This window comes from Podarcis liolepis (assembly GCF_965112155.1).
Source record: "Podarcis liolepis genome assembly, chromosome: 1".
NCBI classification, from domain to species: domain Eukaryota; kingdom Metazoa; phylum Chordata; class Lepidosauria; order Squamata; family Lacertidae; genus Podarcis; species Podarcis liolepis.
Window position 1 is genome coordinate 78,158,875 of NC_139554.1, and position 22,747 is coordinate 78,181,621.

General features: G+C 43.5%; 1 long non-coding RNA gene across 2 annotated transcripts in view; it reads right to left on the bottom strand.

Annotated features, from left to right (window-relative positions):
* Positions 1-203: 203 nt before the first annotated feature.
* The window catches only part of LOC310711521, a 31,716-nt gene continuing 9,172 nt past the window's right edge, over positions 204-22,747 (bottom strand). For both annotated transcript variants that reach the window (XR_014528517.1, XR_014528518.1), the window contains exons 2-3: positions 16,687-16,776; positions 204-2,833 (exon numbers count right to left, since the gene is read on the bottom strand). This is a non-coding gene — a long non-coding RNA (uncharacterized lncRNA). The remainder of the gene's footprint in view (positions 2,834-16,686; positions 16,777-22,747) is intronic.

Sequence of the window (22,747 nt, forward strand, 5' to 3'; positions counted from 1 at the left end):
CCTATGAGTCTAAGGAAGGTAGAGGGGTTGAGCCCTCAGAAGGCTGCCAAGATGGTCTTCAATAGCCAGTTCAAAATACACAATTTATTGTATGCTTAAAACCACTTTTAAACCTCAGATTTTTATTTTGACTGGGATTTTTTTTTGCCATGCTGCATTTGTAAAATATATAAATATATATAAATAAAAAATAAGTCAACATGCAAACAGCAACAATAACCCATAGGCTGAGGCAGTAGAGCAGTTAGATCATTTCAGACTCTGAACTTATGCCTCCATTCCCTTCAGATGGTAATGCCCACCTCTCTCTTTTTAGATGGTAATATGTATTATATCAATTACTTCAAAATGTGGTAAGCTAGTGTGGCCTTATTTGGGGGTTTCATGGTCATTCTCCTGAGTGGGGCGCTGGATTTCTGTCCTGACTAGGCTGGGAAACAGAAATTGCATCCTCACTTTGGGCTTTCAGGCATCTCTTCAAGACGTTATTTAAAAATTTCTTGAGTAGCCAGTGATTTTAATTACTGTTTTGGTGAGAAGTTTGGGTGTGGCTGCCAAGTTGTATTGCTTGTCTCTGTGGTGTCATAGCATTAGCCACAAGGTGGCTGTGATGTCTTTGCAACCACACTTCAAGCTGCACAAATGGTCACAATGAGCCCATTAACTGGCAGAGGGGGAATGGCATTTCCCCCACCATTTTGTATATTTCTGTTGGGTAATTGCAATTTCCATGCAACAGAAGTTCTTCCTTGAGAGAATATGTCTCCCTTTTTCCATGACAGCTGAGTAACATCACACTTTTTATCATGCAAAATTACAATCGTTTGGGAATGTGAACGTTTTGTTTAGCTAGTTTCTACCCGAATGTTCACTTAGGAATGCTGTAATTTAAACTCAGACAGAAAGAAAGCCATCTTGTCCAGAAACCCAAATCAAATGTGCACAAAAGCCAAACACTCTGAATACAATTTTAATACCGAGTATCAAAAAACAGCCAAAAATGGAACCTGTGATTGTGGTAAAAATGTAAGAACAGATGGGTGAACAATTGGCAACTCGCTGCTTAATAGTTCCCCAAATCCTGCCACCGGAGGGGAGCTGTCTAACCCTGCTTAATGGTAAGACTGACTCTGACATAGTACTGATGTAAACTCCCTGTAGCTAAGTCCAACTAAAATATTTATCTCTCTGTCCCCCCACCCCACCCCATTTCTAAATTATAATGGAAGCAGTGGTTCCAAACTGTTTCTTTGCCCCCTCCCCCTAGCTAAAGAGTGTTACCTCCCCAAAAGCTGGAGAAAGCCTTCCAGCCTTCAAGGAACATTACTGTTCTTTTGTTAAACTCCCTGGCTGGTTGCCTATTGACAGTAATGTAAACAGTCTAAACTCATAACAGTGCTCAGGCCGATTCTGCTTAGCTTATGATATTGAATCAGAAGACTTGAGCCAGTGGAAGTGTGGCTGTAGGCCAGGAACGAGTTACAGAAAGGCAGCCTGTCAGATCTGACTCTTGTGGACACCAGTTTCTTTTTTCCCATAGCTGGCATTTAGATACTAGTAAGCTGGAGGGGATACAGAACTGACACAGTAGATCTAGTACTTAGGTTGCAGTGAAATATTTCACATGCATTCAAGATCTCCATTGTCTACAGGGAAGGAGAATAACGCCGCAATACTCTCTCTTTTTTCTAAACAGCTAACAGTTTCAATGTGGTTCATAGGGAGCTGTTTTACAAACAAACCACTGACACGTTTTTTAAAAAAACCTGTTCACAGAATGAGCGAGAGCATGTTACTCCATTCACAAAGGTGAAAACTTAATTTATTCCAGTTTTACTTTCCCATGCTCTGATTTTCTACATTGCTTTGAGCAACTGTAATTGGGGGGAAATGTTGAGTTATGACCAGTTTCCAGGGCAGCTCCATAAAGACTAGCTTAGAAAAGCAAAGGGGTGACAAATTAACAAAACAGAGTATAATTAGGAAAGCAAGGATTTAAATGCTTATATGCTTCAAATGTTATACAGTATAAGAAATCTAATATACTAGGATTGAAACTGGAGGAGCATCTACTTCCCCTTGGAATCATACCTGCTAGTTTTCTCAGGCCCTCTCTCCATACAAGATAGCATTGTTTCTGATGTGATTGAGTATTGTTCTGTTTCTGAATGCCCTATCAGCTGCTTAGTATTTGTATCTGCTCCAGGACGGGTTTAGGTTATGAACTGCACATTTAGCATTCCACGATGTGGTTTGTTCTCTTTAATTCTTACTTTGTGGGCCTCAACTGACACGTCACATGCATGTAAATTTCGCATTTTCTGTATGGGATGCATAAATTCATGTGGTGGAGAAAAAGTGCATTTCTATGTTCTGAAAATGACCATATTTTTTACCCCTTAGCTACCTTAAGATTACATTACTTCCAGTTGCTATGAGGAGACAGTAAAAGGAAAACTAGCTGAAGTACCTCTCAGCAGAGGAGATAAGCTATCTGGCCCAGGCATCTGGCCTCAGAGCCTAACTCCCACACCAGTAGCTCCATCCATGGGGGCCATGTATAAGGCACAGAGCTGGTATCAACTTTGCCTGCAATCAATTTCTTCATGCTACAGGAATGAGTCTGAGGTGTTGACAACAATGAAATGTTTCCTTGCATGGACCAGTTTATCCAGTCACTTCTCAGTACTGCTGCTGCAGTGGCTATTGCCCTGATTGGTAGAAAGAGCCCTTCTTCTTCTTCTTCTTCTTCTTCTTCTTCTTCTTCTTCTTCTTCTTCTTCTTCTTCATATGTATTCATAGTGTAGTGTAACCAGGAGGGGTCAGGAAGCCACTGCAAAATGGGAACAATACAAGGTTGTCATGAGAAAGGGAAGGGAGGAAAGGGAGGAAGATGGTAAAATATTTGGAATGTGATAATGATCTCTCAGCTAGGATTTTGACTTGATGAATTACTGGACTGTTTGAATATAGCATGTATTACATATCCAGTTATGAATGAGCAAAGGAGATGCTCAATGACTAGAGTTATACCATTTTCCAAAGGCATTACCTAAAGCAAGGCAGACATGGCAGTGAATAGCAAGCAAGAAATCCATTGGCCTATGACTGCATAGGTCAACACTGGGGTACATCAAAGGCTTCATTTTAACACCAATGCAGTCTGACTCCCTCTGAAACTGTACAGCATACTGTACTGTATGTGTGTGTGTGTACGCGAGCAGATGCGTATGATCACACTTACACTGAATGGATCAGTTTAAAAAGAGTCAGAGATAACAAGGGAAGTATCTGTATTGCTTATTAGCCAGACAGCCCCCACACTTCTGCCAGAAACAATGCAGCATCCAAATGATTTGTGACAGTTCAACCATAGCCAATAATTACTGCAAGCAGTTGCCTGACAGAGGACTAAAGGGCGATGGAGGGATTGCACCTGTAGGAAGTGTTGTGATTAATTACCTTCAGTTTAGCTAGCATCAGTCCAGACCCCTTATGCACAGTGGGGAAGGAAAGCACAATTTCAATCAAGTTATTTTGGCTATTCTGGCAACAAAACAGCTTCAATGTGTTTCACTAGGTAAGAACACAGTGTAAGCGGAAATTATTTCCTCCTTTCTTTTAGCCATCGTGATGTAGAGTGGTTAGTACGTTTCTGAGCACAATTCAAAGTGTTGGTGCTGACCTTTAAAGCCCTAAATGGCCTCGGTCCAGTATACCTGAAGGAGTGTCTCCACCCCCATCATTCTACCCGGACACTGAGGTCCAGTGCCACGGGCCTTCTGGCGGTTCCCTCACTGCGAGAAGCCAAGTTACAGGGAACCAGGCAGAGGGCCTTCTCAGTAGTGGCACCCGCCCTGTGGAACGCCCTCCCACCAGATGTCAAAGAGAAAAACAACTACCAGACTTTTAGAAAACATCTGAAGGCAGCCCTGTTTAGGGAAGCTTTTAATGTTTAATAGACTATTGTATTTTAATATTTTGTTGGAAGCTGCCCAGAGTGGCTGGGGAAATCCAGCCAGATGGGCAGGGTATAATTAGCCAGAAACCCTGGGTCAATCACACTCTTTCAGCCTATCCTACTTCATTTTATTGTTGTTAGCCGCTCTGAGCCCAGCTTCGGCTGGGGAGGGTGGGATAGAAATAAAAAATTATTATTATTTATTATTATTATAATTTATTATAGGGTTGTTGTGAAGATAGAACACAGGGAAAGGAATAACCTCTTCAGCTCCATGGAGTAAAAGTGGGATATAACTGTATTAAATATCCTAGTCATGTGGTTCATGTTATTGTAGTCGTCAGTTCTTCTCTGATGCTCAGAACAGCTAACAACAATAATATAAACAGAAAAATAAGAGAATGATAAGAATTAAAAGAAAAACAGCAAGATATATTGCTTGTGGGCTTCCCACACACATTTGGAATTGGACATTGCGAAAGAAAAACCTGGACTAAACAAACCTTTGAGCTGATCTAACTAGGCGTCTCTTCTATTATGTACTCAAGACAGCACTGTCATGGAAATGACTTCTCGCCTGCTCTTCACTCAAGCTCTGTCTTGATGGCAGCAGATGTACTGAAGAAACACAACCAATTCTTTACATTTCTTAAATGTCCTTGGAAGCTATATTGCCTGAAACGCCATCTGGGATTTTATCTTTGAATACAGCTGTGAGCGCCAACAAAGGAAGATGCATCCATGTACTGAACATATTGTTATGGGCTGAGGGAGGAGAAAGAGGTACAGTGCGTCTGAGCCCCCTTCTAATTCCTGGATCCAGCATAGATTCAATTCCTGGAATAGCCAGGCTAGCTTCCTGGTGAGGTAATAGCCTAAATATGGACCATTAAAGTAACCAAGGAAGTGGCTCTGTGCAGATGGGAGTTAGAAAGACAAAAGGGCAGAGTTGGGAGTTGCAAGGCTGCAGGCTGAGCAGCTGGGAATCAGAACCATGCTTGATTTCCGATGGAACCCAAGGCTGTGGCTATGGGAGAAGCAAGACCCTCTTTGGGTGTTAATGTTGTGAAACCCCGCCCCCCTCATTTGTAGGCTTAGGCTGTATATATGTGTAAATAAACCATATATCATAATGACATCACCGTCTGCACTGTCCCTCATTAAGAGGAAACTGAACCCCAGATAAGCACCTGGAACCCCTGGAATCTTGCACCATTCAGAGATTGGGGTGGTGTGCATGCTATAATCATTCTGCCATGATAACAGCTGGATGGCTAAACTACAGAATGGTGCAACAATATAATTCACAAGCATGTAACTGAATACAAATGGCACAGGGACAACAGCTTGAGGAGCACTCACCTTAATGTCTAGATTCAGTAATATTTCACTGATAATTTTTGAATATATATATAGTTGTTCACACTGATCTAAGGGCCTTTATAAACCTACCTAACTGAGTGTTTCTTTTGCATGAACACATCTGATTTTTACACTCCTGCAAATCCATCTTTTCCTCTGTAGCAGAGTGAGAACTGACAAGGGACCAAAAATAATTGCAGACCCATCCAGCAAAGACTCTGTGTAGCAGAGACAGAGGCCTGGGGCTCCTCTGCCGTAATTAAGAGGCACATGCAATATGCTGTTTTAATTGCCGCATGCACTAAAAGTATAGTGGAAAGGGGAGTGGGGCTGGAGCCAGTATTCTGTGTTTATTGCAACACCCAGGCTGGGAACAGCTTGCATGCCATCCTCCCAGCACACTTGATTCTATCTCTCATCAGCATGATTAAGCATAAGTAATGTCAAGCTGTTCAGTGCTGAGGCAAAATAAAATAAATAGAGACATATTATAGGAGGACACTGCCAAAACATTTTTCCATATATTTTCCGCTTAGGGTGTTCTCAGTTAAAATATGTACATATATAGGCCATCTTTTCCATCCACAGTTGTTGACAGACTGTCGGCATGTGGTTAAATTTCACATCAGACTTGACTAATATTTATCTACCCCATAAAAGGCGCTCAGAGGGCAACACCAGGTCTTTCAGCAGTGAGGTGGACCTGCAGCTGGACGCCTCCATTTCTCTGACTGGGCTTTTCATTCTGAAGCATGATTTTGGGTCATTCCACTTTGGGCAGATTTCGTACTGGTGGGCTGATTTTCACAGACGTTCAGTGGCAGCAGCTTCATACTTGGTCAGGTGAATCTAGTGGAGCACAAATCTCCCAGGCAAACTAGTTTGATATTTGCCATGGTTCAGCTTGCAAAATGAGGAATGGCATATTCATGATCCTGCTTGAGTGCCCTTTCTCCAAACTGGAGATGTGAAGGTTCTGGTTACGGTAAGAGAAAGATACACAACAAGAGTCCCCCCTCTCCATTCACTATTGCTCACGTCTAAATACTCAGGAGTGTATACATTTTATATTTATAGAAGCATTTCTTTCAACTGTCTGTTCTCTGGGCGATCAGATCTCTCTACTACTCGGCTAATCCTAATCCAAAAGTACAGCTATGGCAAAGAGGTCCTGACCATGTATGGCTAAGCAGAAAAAAAGTGACAGATTGGGCTGGCTAAAAGTCAGCCCTAGTAGGAAAGCTCTTGCTCCATCTGTTGCTAGGAGGCCTGTCCAGAAGAACTACTATAGCAGATAGGGAAGGAGTTAGAGCTGCTTCAGAAACAACCTTATGTGGTAGGATTAGCATATCAGAATCATACACTGAGCTGTTTCCCTGAAGGCCAGATAAGAAACAGGGAGTATTTCCTAATCTGAGGAGCTGTTCACTTGTTTAGCTTAGTATTTTTTTGTGACCTTGCTAGTGAGAGTGAACAAGCAAGCAACAGCGAGTCGCTTTCTATAATAAATATCTGTTTTTCACTTAATCATTTTGCTTTTGCAATGGTGGATGGCTTGTGTATGTGCTGCAACAAACTCTGTAATAAGCATTTCCCTGCATTCATTCATTAAAAGCTGCAGCAGCTGCTGGATGAGGTAGAGCAGGTGACGCAAAGTCTAACAGGGGATATAGCTTGAATGCACAATCATTTCTGTCTATTGGCTGGAATACTTTTTTCTTTTAATTTAGGGGGGGAAATGTTTTGGATAATGAATCGTTAAACTGATATTTGGGAGGAGAAAAACTATACAACTGGAAGCAAGTTTTCATCATGTTTTAAATATGTTTTGTGTTTAGTTTTTTTTCTATGGATGTGTAGGTGTAAACCAGTGGTTTTCAATCAGTGTGCCGTGACACCCTGTGGTGCCTTGAATGATGGTCAGGGGTACTGCGGCAATCACTGGCCTCTGTCCCTCTTTCCTTCCCTCCCTCTGGAGCTGGCCAGGGGGTGCTTCCCAGGCCTCTGTAGGGCAGTGTGAGGAGGCACCTCTCCTTGGCGTGGGGGTGAGGAGCTCAGAGACCAGGGACAGCAGCAGCAGCAACTGCCTGGACTGCTCCAGGGAGAGAGGAGACAATGGGACCCTATACATGTTTAATGACACACTTTCCTAAGTCAGTGCCATACAAGTCCTGTTATGGTGGTAAAAAAAGGTTTAAAAAATTGCAGCCCTACCAAGTCAAAATGTTAGCAAGCTTCACTGAATCCTTAGCTGCAGGGCTTTGTGGGGAGAGCCTCGCAGAAACCCTCTAGCAAGTCTAGTTGCTAACAGGGTACCAAACAAGAATCAAAGTGGCATTTTATTCAGATGGTGGAAACAGATTGCTTTCAATCTTAAAAAGTCTATGGAGGCAAATGTAAATTGTGCCTCCTGAAGCCGTTTGCAGCATTATGTACTGCATGATTCCATGCAGCTTTCGTGTGGGTATTTAACTCTTGTCGCTACATATTAGTCCCATCCAAGCACTTGTGAGACAGAGAGGTTGCTCAAACTCAAAATAAAGGAAAAAGAGAATTGGTGGCAATAAATCCAGCAGAGCTCATCAGAGCTTAGCTCTGGAAACTGTTCTCCCATACAAATGCTTAGCCCTGTAACAGGTAAAGTAATGAGAATGTGCCTTGGAGCATGAGTTGCCTTTCCCTTGTCATTGAGAATCACAGTCACCAGCATCACCTGCTCAGGAATTATGGGTAACGGCTTTCAGAACAGCATAGGGCCTGATTTCCAGACAGGCCTGAGGCCTGGCACCTCTCATTTGGAAAATTAAACTCTGAAACTAACCCAGAAACATCTGGTTCTCCTCTTAGACCTCCTCAGACCTAGCTGTAATTTTTGGAGAAAGTACATGTTGCAAGATCTGCTCATGGAGCATAATCAAGTGCCCAAGACAGGCTCGCGTGGTCCACAATTTTATACAGTCAACATGAATTGGCAGCCACATACTTTCCTTCCCTACAAGTCCACTGCAACAGCATTCACACTGAATAGCCCGGGGGGGGGGGGTGAGCCTCGTGTCTTTGGTGCCAGGTCTCAGATCTCCTGTGCTTTCCCTCACTTTTTAAAGACCTAGGCCACATTCACCTCATACATTTAAAGCAATCACTGGAACTCTGGGAACTTTAGGAAGGGAATAGGGGTCTCCTAACAACTCTCAGCACTCTTAACTAGCTACAGCTCCCATAATTCTTTGGGGAAACCACGACTGGCTAAAGGGGTACCATAGTGCATTAGATGTATGGTGTGAGTGTAGCCTTACTGTTGTTTTTATTTACTTTGCTTATAGAGAAGCTGGGCAGCTACCTGCCATCTTAATATGCCCAGAGGCATCTGTTCAGATAAGTGAGCATATGCAAATTTTATGCAAATCTGTGCCATGATTCCTGTGCTTCAAATCCTGTAAGTGCTTAGCAATGCCCTTGGCTGGAACTGACCAATCTCCCCACTGTTGTGTTGGTGAAAATAATTCCAAACTTTGATTAATGGAAAGCAGAGCTGGCGTGGGGTGATGATGAACATGTGAGGGGAGCTGTGTTGGAAGGAGCAGCTGCTGCACACATCTGCAGTGCTAATCCACTGCGCCCTCCCATTGTGACCCTCCTTGTGTATTTCAGTGCGTGTCTGAATATTCCTTATCTTAGTCCTCCAGAAGAGAAAGTGTTGGGTAGAGTGTCCTTTCCATTAATGTACAGATAGAAACACAGGAATATGCCTTATACTGAGCCAGACCACTAGTCCACCAAGTCAGTATTGTCTACAGCACGCACCCCCAAACTCAGCCCTCCAGCTGTTTTGGGACAACAATTCCCATCATCCCTGACCAGTGGTCCTGTTAGCTAGGGATGATGGGAATTGTAGTCCCAAAACAGCTGGAGGGCCAAGTTTGGGGATACTTGGTCAACTCTACAGTGACTAACAGTGGCTCTCTGGGGTTTGAGGCAGAAGTCTTTTCCAGCTCCATCTGGAGATACCGAGGATTGGGACCTTCTGGATGCAAAGTAGTTGCTCTGCCACTGAGCTATGACCTTTCCCCCATACAGATGCTATAGACATTAGCTAATCAAGCTGAATTATTTTGGGAGCAGAATCAGGATTTTAAAAGGACTCTTCTGTACACACTAGACTGAGGATGTTTTCAAAAGCATTAGGTACCACTTAGAGCACATTCATGTTTTACTGTGATGAGCCACAGTAGCTGGAAAACAGGAAGTACTTCATTAAAGAGGAATTTTCATGTTTCAAGGGTTTAAAGCTACCGTTCTTTAAATCCTTGCAAATGTAATGTTATGACTTGGGGGTGGGGGTGGGGAGAGTAGGCTGTATGCCAAGACCCTTCTTATTCTTGGCTCCAGCAAGGGTTAACATCTAAGGAAGGATTCAAATTTTCAGGACAGCCAGGCAAGCTTCTTGATAATGGCCCTCTAAATATGGGTTGTTAAAGTAACAAAGGAAATGGCTTTGTGCCATATGGCAAATGGGTGGGCTGCCCTCCCTTAACTCATAGGTAGTTACCGGTAGTTAGAAAAGACAATAGCCAGAGCTGAGGTGTGTGTATGTGTAAGCTAGAAGCTGGAGGAAGAAGCAGGCTGAAGCCTGTGAGTTATAGGCATGCCTGATTTCTGCTTGAATCCAAGTCTGTGGCTATGGGAGAAGCAATACCTCCAGGTATAGGGTGGTGTATAAATTGAATTAATAATAAGAAGAAGAAGAATCAGAATAAGAATACTCACGGGGTGTTAATGCTGTGACCCCATTGTAGGCTCAGGTTGTATATATGTGTAAATAAACTGTATATCATAAAGACACTACAGTCTCCACTATTCTTCATTTCAAAGGAGGCATGAACCCTGGTAAGCACCTGGAGCCTCACACTGCTCAGAGATTGGGGTGGTGTGCAGCAGTAAAAAAGGGGCTAGTGCACAGAACCCACTCTTTGCCTATTCTAAATGCTTTCCGGTCAGAATGAGGACCACTTCCAAAATATGTGGTTTGTGAGTGGGTGATCAGTGCACTTTGAAGAAGGAATGTCAATCATCAACAAAGCTACTGTTGGAGGAAACACTGTTCAGTTGGAATCCCATAATACTTAGGTCACAGCAAGCTTCACGGAAAACAATGAAACTTCTGAGTAGACATGTACAATATTGCACTGCTTGAATTGCCCTCTCAGCTATCAGTATGTAAAAAAGCAAGCAGGTGTGAAAACTTACAGGACAAGCAGAACCTGCTTTTCTAGCCATGTTTTCCCAAGTCATACCTAATTGCATTTTTGCATTACAGCAAATGTTCATTCATACATGGTTTTTTGAAAATGTGGTAGTGCTAAGGGTTGGCCCAAGAATAAACTTGCCCCACAGAAGTCTTGATTGTGCTTTCTTTAAACCTTGCTAGAACTTTGAAGAATGATTCTGTGACTCCTAGAGTGCTGTCTTTTCTTTGAACTTTGGATTACAAGAGGACCTTATTCCTGTTTCTGAAGAAACAGCTACTCAGAATGAGGGGCAAGACTCAGACAGTTTTGAGACATATTGTTCCAGCACGCTGCTTGGCAAGAGGGGAAAAAAAAGATTGCCTCATAATTCTTAAAAGGAATTGTAGCTGTGACAGTGGTTCAGCGGGTGTTTTTTTATACTGACTTGTTTAAATCTGAAGATGCCATTTGATCTAGGAGAGAGGTTATTCAAAATGAGCCCACCAAATGGGCCTGTGGAACTCATTGATATGGTTACAACCATGACTGAGTGTGTATCCTTTTCTTATTATGCCTTGTTTGTTTATAAGTCTCATTATTGCAGTTCTCATGTTTCCACCAAAACTATCCTGTTTGCTTGTTGTGGGACACCAAATTCAGATGGTTGTTTGAAAGGAGGCCATGTGACAGAAAGAATGAGTAGAGGAATGGTTGACAGTACCAAAGTGAAAAGAGTGTGGCAGCTATGAGACGCAGAGAGAAAGAGGGAATGAGATGAGAGTTGCGAATGTAAGCACACATAAAAGAATCAGCGAATTATAGAACTGTAGAGCTGGAAGGGACTGTGAAGTTCATCTAGTCCAACCCCTTGCAATGCAGAAATCTCAGCTAGATCATACAGGACAGATGGCCAGCCAACCTCTGCTTAGAAACCTCCAAGAAAGGCCTCCATATAGCATGGGAGAAAGCCTTAGGGGTCACAATCACAGATCATAGATGGCAATCAATTTGGCACAACCCCTGCATTCATTCTGTCTCTCATCTCATTCCCTCTTTCTCTCTCTGCCTCTCATAGCTGTGTTATGATCTGGGTGGATTCTGAGGTAAATATCTCACTTCACTTGCCTTGTGTATGTGCAGTGCTTTTTTCTGGGGGGATGCAGGGGTAGGCATACTCCTAAACATTTTGTGAATCTTTGTACTTTTGTCCATTTACTGTATCCCCACCCCCACCCCCAATTTGCACTATAAAATGGTGGCTTTCTTGAGTCAAAATGAGAGTACCCCTAGACATATTTTAAAGAAAAAAAGCACTGTGTATGTGTACTTTATGTAAAAACATAAAGGGAACTGTACTACTCTCTATAAGTTGGTAGGCAGTGGCAGCATGTATTTTAAGGGAACTCTGGACACAGCAGAGTAGCTGATGGGCTGATCAAGTGACTGTCTGGGAACAGGCCTTTGTGGGAGACCCAGGGAGCATCCCATGTGCCAGCAAAATGAAAATGTCTTTGTAAGCTCATTTGAATATTTAGGCCAAGCCAGAGCTCTTAGTTGAGAGCAGCTCATGCTTGCACAGCCAGCATCTGAGACCTAGATCTCACTTGGCTGTAACCAGTGCACAGGCTGGTAAGGAAATCACATTTTCCTAGCAATACAATATTTTGCTTTGAATGATGAGAAAAAACTGAATATATCCACAAAAGAAGTACTACCTGGAAAAAAGATGTCCATGTTAGAGTATCTTCTTATTTTTTTAAAAAAAGTCCATACTTTGTGAAAATTTCCTTCATTTTTGGGTGTGAAAGTATTTCCCTGTTCAAAGTGAGAGCAATACTTCTTGCCCTCTCTCTGCATTTGTTCCGTAGGAATCATCATCGGATTGGCAATATGGGGTCTGCCTTTTCAGAAAAAAGGGCAGGAAGCATTGTCCTCTCTGAAATGGCATGGCTACAATGCTACATTATGATTTTGTGACATCATTATGAGTACATGGGCCCCATTTGGCTGGGATAACATGGCTAGGAAGAAGCTGAGTAAGAGAGAATTTCAAGTGAGTTTCTGTCCCACATGCTACTTTCATTGTAAAAATGTTTGCTCATTAAGATTAAACACAGCCCTAATCTGCATCTTCTAAAACAAATGAGTAACAACTGCCTGGTTTTCTAGAACAAAGATTATATGAAAAGGCTGTACAGATGAAGAAGCTTGAGTCATGGGCATAGCCGGGGGGGGGGGCAGCTGCCCTCCCCCAATCAAGTAAATACCATAAATAAAAATACTTTACGCTGGAATTGGTCTGTGACCGAAATAAAAAAATTCATTCATTCAAATACTTTACTCACTGACCAATTGCATCACAGATAACTCGGTTCTGCTCCCCCTAACATAAAGCCTCCCCCCCTCCCTAAAATCATGGCTTGGGTGCTTTAGCCAGGGTTAGACAGCAGGGAATAAAGCTGCCTTGACTCATTCCCAAATTGTTATGTCAGTTTTCTTTTTTACAAAATGTGTTTGGCTAGCTTTAATGCTTCCTGGAGAGCCAATGTGGTGTAGTGGTTTAGAGCGGTAGTCACGTAATCTGAGTAACCGGGTTCGTGTCTCCGCTCCTCCACATGCAGCTGCTGGGTGACCTTGGGCCAGTCACACTTCTCTGAAGTCTCTCAGCCCCACTCACCTCACAGAGTGTTTGTTGTGGGGGAGAAAGGGAAAGGAGAATGTTAGCCGCTTTGAGACTCCTGAAGGGGAGTGAAAGGCGGGATATCAAATCCAAACTCCTCCTCCTCCTCTTCTTCTTCTTCTTCTTCTTCTTCTTCTTCTTCCTGCTGTTTTGCAGTACCTCTCAGTGTCTGGTGTGAAATGAACCTTTGGTGTGTGCAAACTACTGGGATGCACTTGGTTGCTTGCTTCCACACCAGAGGCAGTACCCATGAACACCATGTGCTGTGTCCAAAACAATAAGGGGAGGCTGCTGCCTGGTGCCTTCGTGCCCTGCTTGAACACTTCCTCCTTAGAGGCATCTGACTGGCCAATAGTTGGAAACAGAATATTGGACTACAAGGACTCTTAATCCAATCCTCTTCTTAGGTTTGTTTCCGCCACCAGCCTGCCTCTTGGTTGAATGCCCTCCTTTTCTGATCCTGACCAGATAAACAAGTTTGTTTTTATGCATGCAGTCTGCTGTCTTCCTGCTTCAGTCATGTTGACAAGGCAGACACTCTGTGCTATTTTTGGACTCTTGTGGCATTTCTGGTTTGGACCCAGCCTATGGCAAGTGATGCCTTTTGGCCTTGCATTTCCTACGGCCACATCATGCCGCTGTTATATCATGCTGTGGTTTCATTTCAATTAAAAGGCTTGTTGCATTGTGGAACAGGAAGAGGGCAGGGACCTCTCTCCCTCTCTCTCTCTCATCACCGCCATCACTAACATATGCAAATGATTTGTTTCAGCACACAGTGTGCAACATTGATCATGGCTGGGGGAGGGGGGGGAGGTCTGTTATCTCTGATTCCTCACAGAATCTGAAACGCCAGTCCCCATGTAAATATGTAAACATGCACGAGCACTTAGGAAATCTGTGAAGACTACTTATCCTTTGATAATTGTTCCACCTTGGAAATAATTGTCTTCGAAAGACGGTTTGTGTTTTTCTAGGTGCTCATCGCTAGAGGAAGCCAAATCCTACTCACGTCTTATTTCTCCTCCTCCTATTTCTTCTTTAGCTCCTGGTTCTCTCCCTGACCAGAGAGAACCACGCAGCTCCTTTCTCCATGAGCTCTCCCCTCTCTCCCTGCTTTTTATATGCTCCTTTCCAGCCAAGCCTGCTTCCTGCACCCCCGTTATTTATACTCACTTTGTCCTCAAAACCTGGGTTTGCATCTAGACATGGTGGGCCACGCTATGTTTTGTGTGAGGGAGGGGAAATTGAACTATGGCAATGGGGAAAACAAATCAAGCCTTTCTCATGCACAAGGATCCGACCCAATGCCATATCTGCCACCCGAGTCGGCCCCTTTCTGCTGACTCACGGCCAAACCACTTACATTGCAAAGGTCCAGCTACCAAGCCTTGTTGCCCAGTGGCAAAAATGCACTCCATTGGGTCTCTGCAGGGCCTCATGATCAAAAATGATGCCAGGGTTCCGAATCCCTCAGCCCCCAAGTCCTGCACCTTGCGCTGCATGGCCCTCTTCATATTCTATCATGTGTGATTGAATCGTGTGGGCTCAATAACACCTCTCCAGCTCTGCCTTTCTAGAAGCTTTGAGCACAGGACGGTGGTGACTGAAGCCAGACAGTTTGTGAAGGAGCGTTCCACTTGAATCTCCCCACCCTTTGGTATCATTTGCCTTTGCCTTTTTCCGACTGAGGGAGAAGCAAAGTAAATAGAGCAACATGTCTCCATTTAGGATGTGTTCCCTGTGTTTCTTACTCAGGTGAACTTACTCAGGGCAGCGGGGTCCTCACAATTCATGTAGTTGGACTTCCAGGGATCCTTGTCTAAGAAGCCATTTCCCCATGCTCTGACCATGGGTACACAAACGCCAACACCAGCCCAGTAGACCAGGCACACTGGCTGCGGTGAGCCATTTCTCATCCAGGAATGTTCACCTATTGATGGTGCAACTTTACAAATCTTTTTATTTTTAAGAAAAGCTGCTTTGAGAGAGGGCATCTGAGGATAGAGAAGTGGCAGAGTAAAAAAAAAAAGTGTTAAAATAAGAGCTTCTCTACACTATTTTATTACATCTGCCAGTAACATACGGTATTCCTCAACCCAACAAAGGTCTTTTAAGTACCATTTCAAATGCATATCTCAATAAGTTTAATATGTTGGGTCCAGTCATAAAGTAAATGCTAGATTTTATTGTTTCTTGACCGTCTGGGATTATCTTTCCTTTAAAAAAAAACACCTTTAAAAATTAATAAATACTGCAAATCATAAAACAGGCAAACACTGTGACCACTTTACTTATTGTGTTTCCCAGATTTTCTTCATTAATGTCATTCAACATTCACAATGTTCTTTTTTATTTTATTTTCTATTCAAGGCACGAAAGCATCTGTTTTGCACCCTGCAGAAATGCTTGCCACATAAAGCACACTGTGCATTTCAACCCATCTGCTTTCAAAAGAGTCCATCAGAACACATGTGGCCTTAAACATCATTCAAATCACAATCCTATTCATGTCAGCTCAGAACCAAGCCCCACAGATTTCAATTTAAGGGGGGTCCATAGGATTTCAGCATGATACATTTTTCTTTTCTTTGAGAATCTTACAATCACTGAAGCAATGAACAAGTGGCTTGTTGGTCAATGCCACTTGTGCTCCCTCTGCTGGGAAGTTGATATATAGAGGGGAGGGGAGAGGTTTTCTAAAAAAACAAAAACAAAAACAAATTCTTTTCACAAATCAAGGTCTTATTTGCAAACGAAACAAAATCAGAAATGTAATTTCCAGTATATATGTGCTAGCTGGATGAACAAGCAACAGAATACTTGCTCCCAGAAAGGTAAGGAAATTGAATCTTGTCCAAAGGATGTATTTAACATACAGGTTGGCATTTCCCAGGTTGGCTAAAGGGCTGTTTCACAAATAACATTATTTAGATGTACACGAAGATGTCTTAAATGAATGCCTAAAAAAGTAAAGTGTGGATAAATGTGGTCTGTTCTTCCTTCTTTCTTTATGGGACTTTGAAGCTTTTGTGTGACATAATTTAACTAGGTGTAAATGAAGATAAAATGGATGTCATTTATCTTCTTGGGGGGGACCCCAGACACTAAAATCTGAATCATGTGCCTAGTAATTAGACAGTAAAGAGGATGAGAAAGAAATTTCTGACTCCACATGTCACACTGTGTGGCACTTGGTTACACTGCAATAGGTAACAGCAGCTAGAGGTTTTGCTTTAATTTACACAGAAATATTAATACCTTATGTGGAAGAGAAGGCAATGTAACCTCTATAGTCATGATGCAGTCTAGTACATTGCCAAACCAGATATAAGCAGCAATAGCCATCATTGCATACCTTCAAATAATTCTTCCTATTAAGGGACTTTCTTTCCATGGTTTCTAATGCTATCAGGCTTTTCCAGCCATTCGATATGCCTTGGCTTCTGGCTTACCACTTGACTAGTCCTCCCTTGTTCCCAAGTCCATTACCGCACACTGGTAGAGTCCCACTGGTGAGAGCTTTGCCCCATCCTGCATCAGTCCTGCCAATAGGAATAACATTAGCTGGTTCTTCCCCTTTCAAAATACCTTGACTTCACCAATCCACATCTTTGGGAATGTATGCAAAGTCTGGCCCAAACACATTATTTCCATTTCCATCTATCTTTTTTTAAAAAAAATAAATAAAAGCAATTTGATCATCTTCAATCAAGTATCAACATGCATACAAACAAACAAAATGCATTTTCACATTCCCTTCACACACTTTTTAGTGGTACAATTGTTCATTCATTAGAAGTTGTTTGTTGAGGACCATACTGAAGCATGCTGGATAGTTGCTCGCAAAGGAGCTCTCTCCGAAAGACTTTCTGCAACCGTGGTTGTATTTTGTCTAGCCCAGGGGTCAGCAAACTTTTTGAGCAGGGGGCCGATCCACCATCCCTCAGACCTTGTGGGGAGCCGGACTATATTTTGAAAAAGAAAAGAAAAAAGAACAGATTCCTATGCCCCACAAATAATCCAGAGGTGCATTTTAAATAAAAGCAGACATTCTACTCATGTAAAAACATGCTGATTCCCGGACTGTCCATGGGCTGAATTTAGAAGGCGATTGGGCCAGATCCGGCCCCTGGGCCTTAGTTTGCCTACCCATGGTCTAGCCTATTGTTGTTATAAAACAAAAATGAAGACCAACAAAACTATCCCATTGCCCTGTACCATGGAATATTCTAGTCTGCTGCACTAATTTCTTTGACGGATGCAAAACTCTCCTCGTTACACTGTATCTTGTTAATGGAGCGAGTGTTGCTGGGAGTGCCTTGCCTCTTGGAGGGTGGGAGTTAATGTTTTCAAGGCACACCAAACAATTAAACATTTTAGCTTTAAAAAAATAAGAACAAAGCTTTTACATCATTGCTTTGTCTTAGTGACACTAAGAGAGCTGTGGTGGGTTTATAAACTTGCATAGCATCTCTAGAGCACTTAAGCACTTCATACACGTTGGCAGTAATCCTGACAGCAACCCTACAAGTCAGTATTCATTATCTACATGCTGCAAAGGAAGGACTGAGAAAGAGAGAGGCTTGTCGAAGGCCACCTTGTGAGCTCACAGCAAAGGCAAGCTTCAAACAGGGAAATTTGTGGTTTATAGCTCAGGCATCTAAAGGAGCAGGGTGGCTAAGGGGGGGAAAAGAGGAGAGGGCTCTTGCATCTTGGGTAGCTGGCAAGAAAAGGAGAAGGGATTTCAGCAAGTGCAGCTTGGTCCCGCAATCTTACACCTGCTGAAATTTCCTCTTCTGTGCAATTATTAAAGGTACAGCTGCTGCCTCTTCATTTCTAACCTGGCCATCCAGGTGAAAGCATATTCCAAGGTAAAGCTGGGGCTCCCAATCCAGTGCTTACCTGGTAACACGAATGCAGAGGTGGAGGGAATATTTGCAGTGGAGATTGTGGATTGAAGTGCTAACTCCTTTACCACTTCTCTCCTCCAAATCTCATACCTGAGCCATTTTTAGCACATTTCCACCCCCCACCCCCCAAACCTGGACTTAAGAGACTGAGTGAGGGGTATCATCTCAAGGGTGGGGCAATATGCCGATGAGAACTGTGGCCTATAGAAGAGTTAAGGGTCTCCCGTACTCCCGCCTAATAATTCCAACAAGACTTGTAAGTGGTAAGCTTTCCCAGTCTGCATGTGAATTGTTTTTAACATGTTTTTATTGTTTTATCATTTGTTGTTGGCTGCTGTGGGCTCCTTTGGGAGGAAGGGTGGGATATAAATATAACAAACAAACATAATAATCCCTTCAAATGAAGCTCTCACACCTGTGCTACCTCAGCAAATGTGAATTTGGCTGTGTGCATTTACTGAAGTAATTCACTGTGGAACCCTTTGCTACTCAACTGCTACGTAACTGGGACTAGTACTTGGAGGAATTAAATTAATCTGAATTACAGTTTAGGAAGTGAAATCTGCAAATTACCATATTTTTCGCTCTATAACACGCACCCGACCATAACACACACAGTTTTTAGAGGAGGAAAACAAGAAAGAAAAAAATTCTAAATGAAACAGTGGATGTTTGATTTTTGTGGTTCATGCTGTGGCCACAGACATGTGATCTGACGGTGAGTTTGGGGTAGCCCAATGCAAGAATCCTGAGGATCCATGTGGATCCATGCTTTGTAACCATGTTTTTGCACCACTGTGGCCCCAGGCAACAGTGGGTGCGTGATTTTTTTGGTGCAAGCTGTAGCCATGGACATGCTATGTGATCTGATGGTGAATTTGGGGTGACCCACTGCAAAAATCCTGAGGATCCATGTGGATCCGTGCTTTGTAACCAGGCTCTCTGTCCCTCTCTTCTCCCCACTCAGTGGCTCTTCTCCCGCTTTGCTGTTTCAAAGCGAGCAAAGCGAGCCACAGAGGAGGGAAGGAAGGGGAACCATGGATCCTCTGCTCACGACTGCAGTAGATCCCCCCACCATCCGTAGGCATTCGCTCCATAACACGCACAGACATTTCCCCTTACTTTCTAGGAGGAAAAAGTGAGTGTTATGGAGCAAAAAATACGGTATTTTGTGTCAGGGCAATCAGCTAATTATCAAGTGGGCAACAGGGGCTTGGGCAGTGAGGACAAGCTGCCTGTGCGGAAGTCCTCACTCTTTCCTCTCTATGGTTGGGTATATGCCATACTTTTAAAGCATGCCCCCCCCAAGAGCCCTGGGAAACTGTAGTTTACCCCTCACAGTGCTACAATTCCCAGTGCCCTTCATGAACTACAGTTCCCAGAATTCAGTCTTGGGAGCAGGATATGCTTTAAACCTGTGTACACAGCCCAGAGCTCTCTTCTCAGTTTGAGTGCTGGCTGCAAGGAGTCCTATGAATGTGACCTTTCCTAACACAACTCAGCTCGGCTGGAAACTTCCCCCATGCACAACTTCCTGGCCATGTGCCACCATAACCCTGTTCAGGTCACTAGTTGAAATGGAAACACAACAAGCACATGTTTACCAATTTACGCATTGAGAAATCTCACCCCCCCTCCTGTGTTAAAAGAGTATGTGGGCAGCCTTTTAAAAAAAATATGTAAACCAAGTGCATTTTTGCTATGCTAATTTTCTTTCAAACAGAGTTTCGCTAAAGATAGATGTCACATATTTAGAGCAGTGAGTCCCGTCTGGAACCAACCTCACTGCGTTCCTGGCCAATGTGCCTAGAAGAAGAAGAAGAGTTTGGATTTGATATCCCGCTTTATCACTACCTCAAAGCGGCTAACAATCTCCTTTCCCTTCCTCCCCCACAACAAACACTCTGTGAGGTGAGTGAGGCTGAGAGACTTCAGAGAAGTGTGACTGGCCCAAGGTCACCCAGCAGCTGCATGTGGAGGAGCGGAGACGCGAACCCGGTTCCCCAGATTATGAGTCTATTGCTCTTAACCACTACACCACACTAGCCTACTTCTCAGTAGGGTTAAGCTCCAAAAAGTACCATTCTGCAAGCTTGAAGCAGAAGTAGGCAGTGCACAACCCTGCTTGGTTAGCCCCACTTGATGTCAGTAGAAAGCCTAGCCCTCGTGTCATTGGAGCAGTAATCATAGGCGCCAACTCTGAGGTGTTCTCAGCCCCAACAAAGTATGTTGGGATGGGGCTGAGCCCCCACCCCCAATCTTGGGGACCCAGGCCTCCTTGCAATGGCAGTGGACCTCATCATTCCTCACGACCTCCTCCTGATGCGCATGATGTCACATGTGTTGTCACATGTGCGATGTCACATGATGAGGCCCTCCCCCCAATATTGGGCAGAACTCGACGCCTCTGGCAGTAATGCATTTTGCGAAATAAATCTTTTTGTTTTGCTTAAAAGAGTTGACAAATGAATAGATAGATGTTCATGTAACACTTCAAACATTTTTAAAAGGCAGACGGTCCACCTGAAGCGTGGGGGAAGAGTCCAGGTGGATGTCATAACCAGGGGGCAGGTGCATCTGTCATTTCATTTCTGAAATTAAGAGGAAGCCATGATTCACCCTATGACTGAAAAATTCAGTGTGAGCCATATTTTTATATAGCATCCATTTTTTTATATAACTCTGTTACAATTCCTGTGGAAAGCACACTAGGAATTTCTGTTCTCTGTTACTTTGCTTTAGCTGCAGTTGTTCTTGGAGTGAAAATTGGGATGTACTTAATTTGTTGTCTTTGGTTCTTCCAGAGTCTAAAGAAAAGCTGAGATGAAATTTTGCACATATTTGAACGTTTGAAACTCATAACTTGTCTAGACAAGAGAGAAATACTATTGTCCAGCAGATGTTAATCAACAGGATTAGAAGGATTTGGAATGCCCTCCCCGCCAAGATATGTCTGGCCCCAACATTGCTTATTTTCAAGCTCTGGTTTCAGACGCACATCTTTGCCCAGGCTTTTTTGAAGGTGTTGATGCAGTGAGGCCAACTATTTGATTTCTCATCTGCTTTATTTTTATGATTGCCTTGGTTCAAGATGCTGCTCTAGTGTGTGCAGTGCTGGATTTATGTATAGGCTAAGTAGGCTGAAGCCTAGGGCCTCTAAATCTAGGGGGCCCCACCAGCCCTCCCGTTCCCCAGTGGGCAGTCTCCACTCTCCCAAAATTGTAAACCCAAGACTTCATGAGAGGGCAGGACAACTTGGGCCTCTAAATCTAGGGGGCCTCGCCAGCCTGCCCGCTCCCCAGTGCCACAGTCTCCCCTCTCCCAAAATTGTAAACCCAAGGCTTCATGTAAGGGCAGGGAAACTCAGACCCAACAACCGTTAGACTCAGGGCTAGCCAGTGGGACCCAATTTGAAGCAATGGGGCGCAACTTGATTTATTTATTTTTTGTAGGGCCCCAGTTCACAGCCATAGTCTGCAAAATTTTATAGCTATAAATAAAATCCATCTAGATTGCCCTGGTGCAGGGGCCCAATTTGGCCAAATTGCTCCAGTTGCCTTAAGGTCAGCCCTGATGAGACTGTGCAGGGGTTGGACTGACAGGCCCTGCACCTTCTAGGTCCCTGGTGCCACCATTCAGAGTACAGTGGTACCTCGGGTTACATACGCTTCAGGTTACATGTGCTTCAGGTTACAGACTCCGCTAACCCAGAAATAGTACCTCGGGTTAAGAACTTTGCTTCAGGATGAGAACAGAAATCATGCTCCGGCAGCATGCAGCAGCAGGAGGCCCCATTAGCTAAAGTGGTGCTTCAGGTTAAGAACAGTTTCAGGTTAAGAACGGACCTCTGGAACAAATTAAGTACTTAACCCGAGGTACCACTGTACAGATTCAAGGACTTGTTATGAAATAAAGGGGGGCACTTATTGGAAATCAGTTTTGTCACCTCTTCCCCCCCCAAACCCCAAGACAATGAGCCCAGCCACCTTTTATTCACAGTCGCATAAGCACTACACTATAGCATGACCATAAACTTGTACATTCAACTGCTGAAATATACACCCAATATGTAGCAATGGTGATTATGTTACTGCTTTATGAATGAACACTGTGTTTTATGAATGGACTCTGTATTTTGTGCATTATCTAAGAGCCACCAATAGGGAGCTCTAGAATCTGACAGCTAACCAATCTGGTACTACCAAACAACGACCCCTATTGCTGAAAGCAGGTATTCAGCAGCGAATGCTTCAGCTCAGCCTTTGCACTATGGACTGAACACCCCCTGCTGTGCAGATAATGCAGAAAGCTTGTAAATTGTATCCCTTCTGGCATCCTGGCCAACTCTATTATGCTGGTGTAAACCCTGGTGCACTAGAAGCACAGAATAGCAGCAAATAAAATCCGCTCATATGTCAGCAACTGATAAGACTTGTCAATCAAAGTCCTAATTATAAAGCTCCAAAATACAGGCCAAAAGAGAGCAGGTCTGGGAAGAGCGAAGCATACAATGGGCACCACCAGTGAAATGCCCTGCTCTGTGTAACTCCTGCCCTGTCATTTGATAGAGTGCCCACTTGCCCTCCTTCTTGACATGGAATGC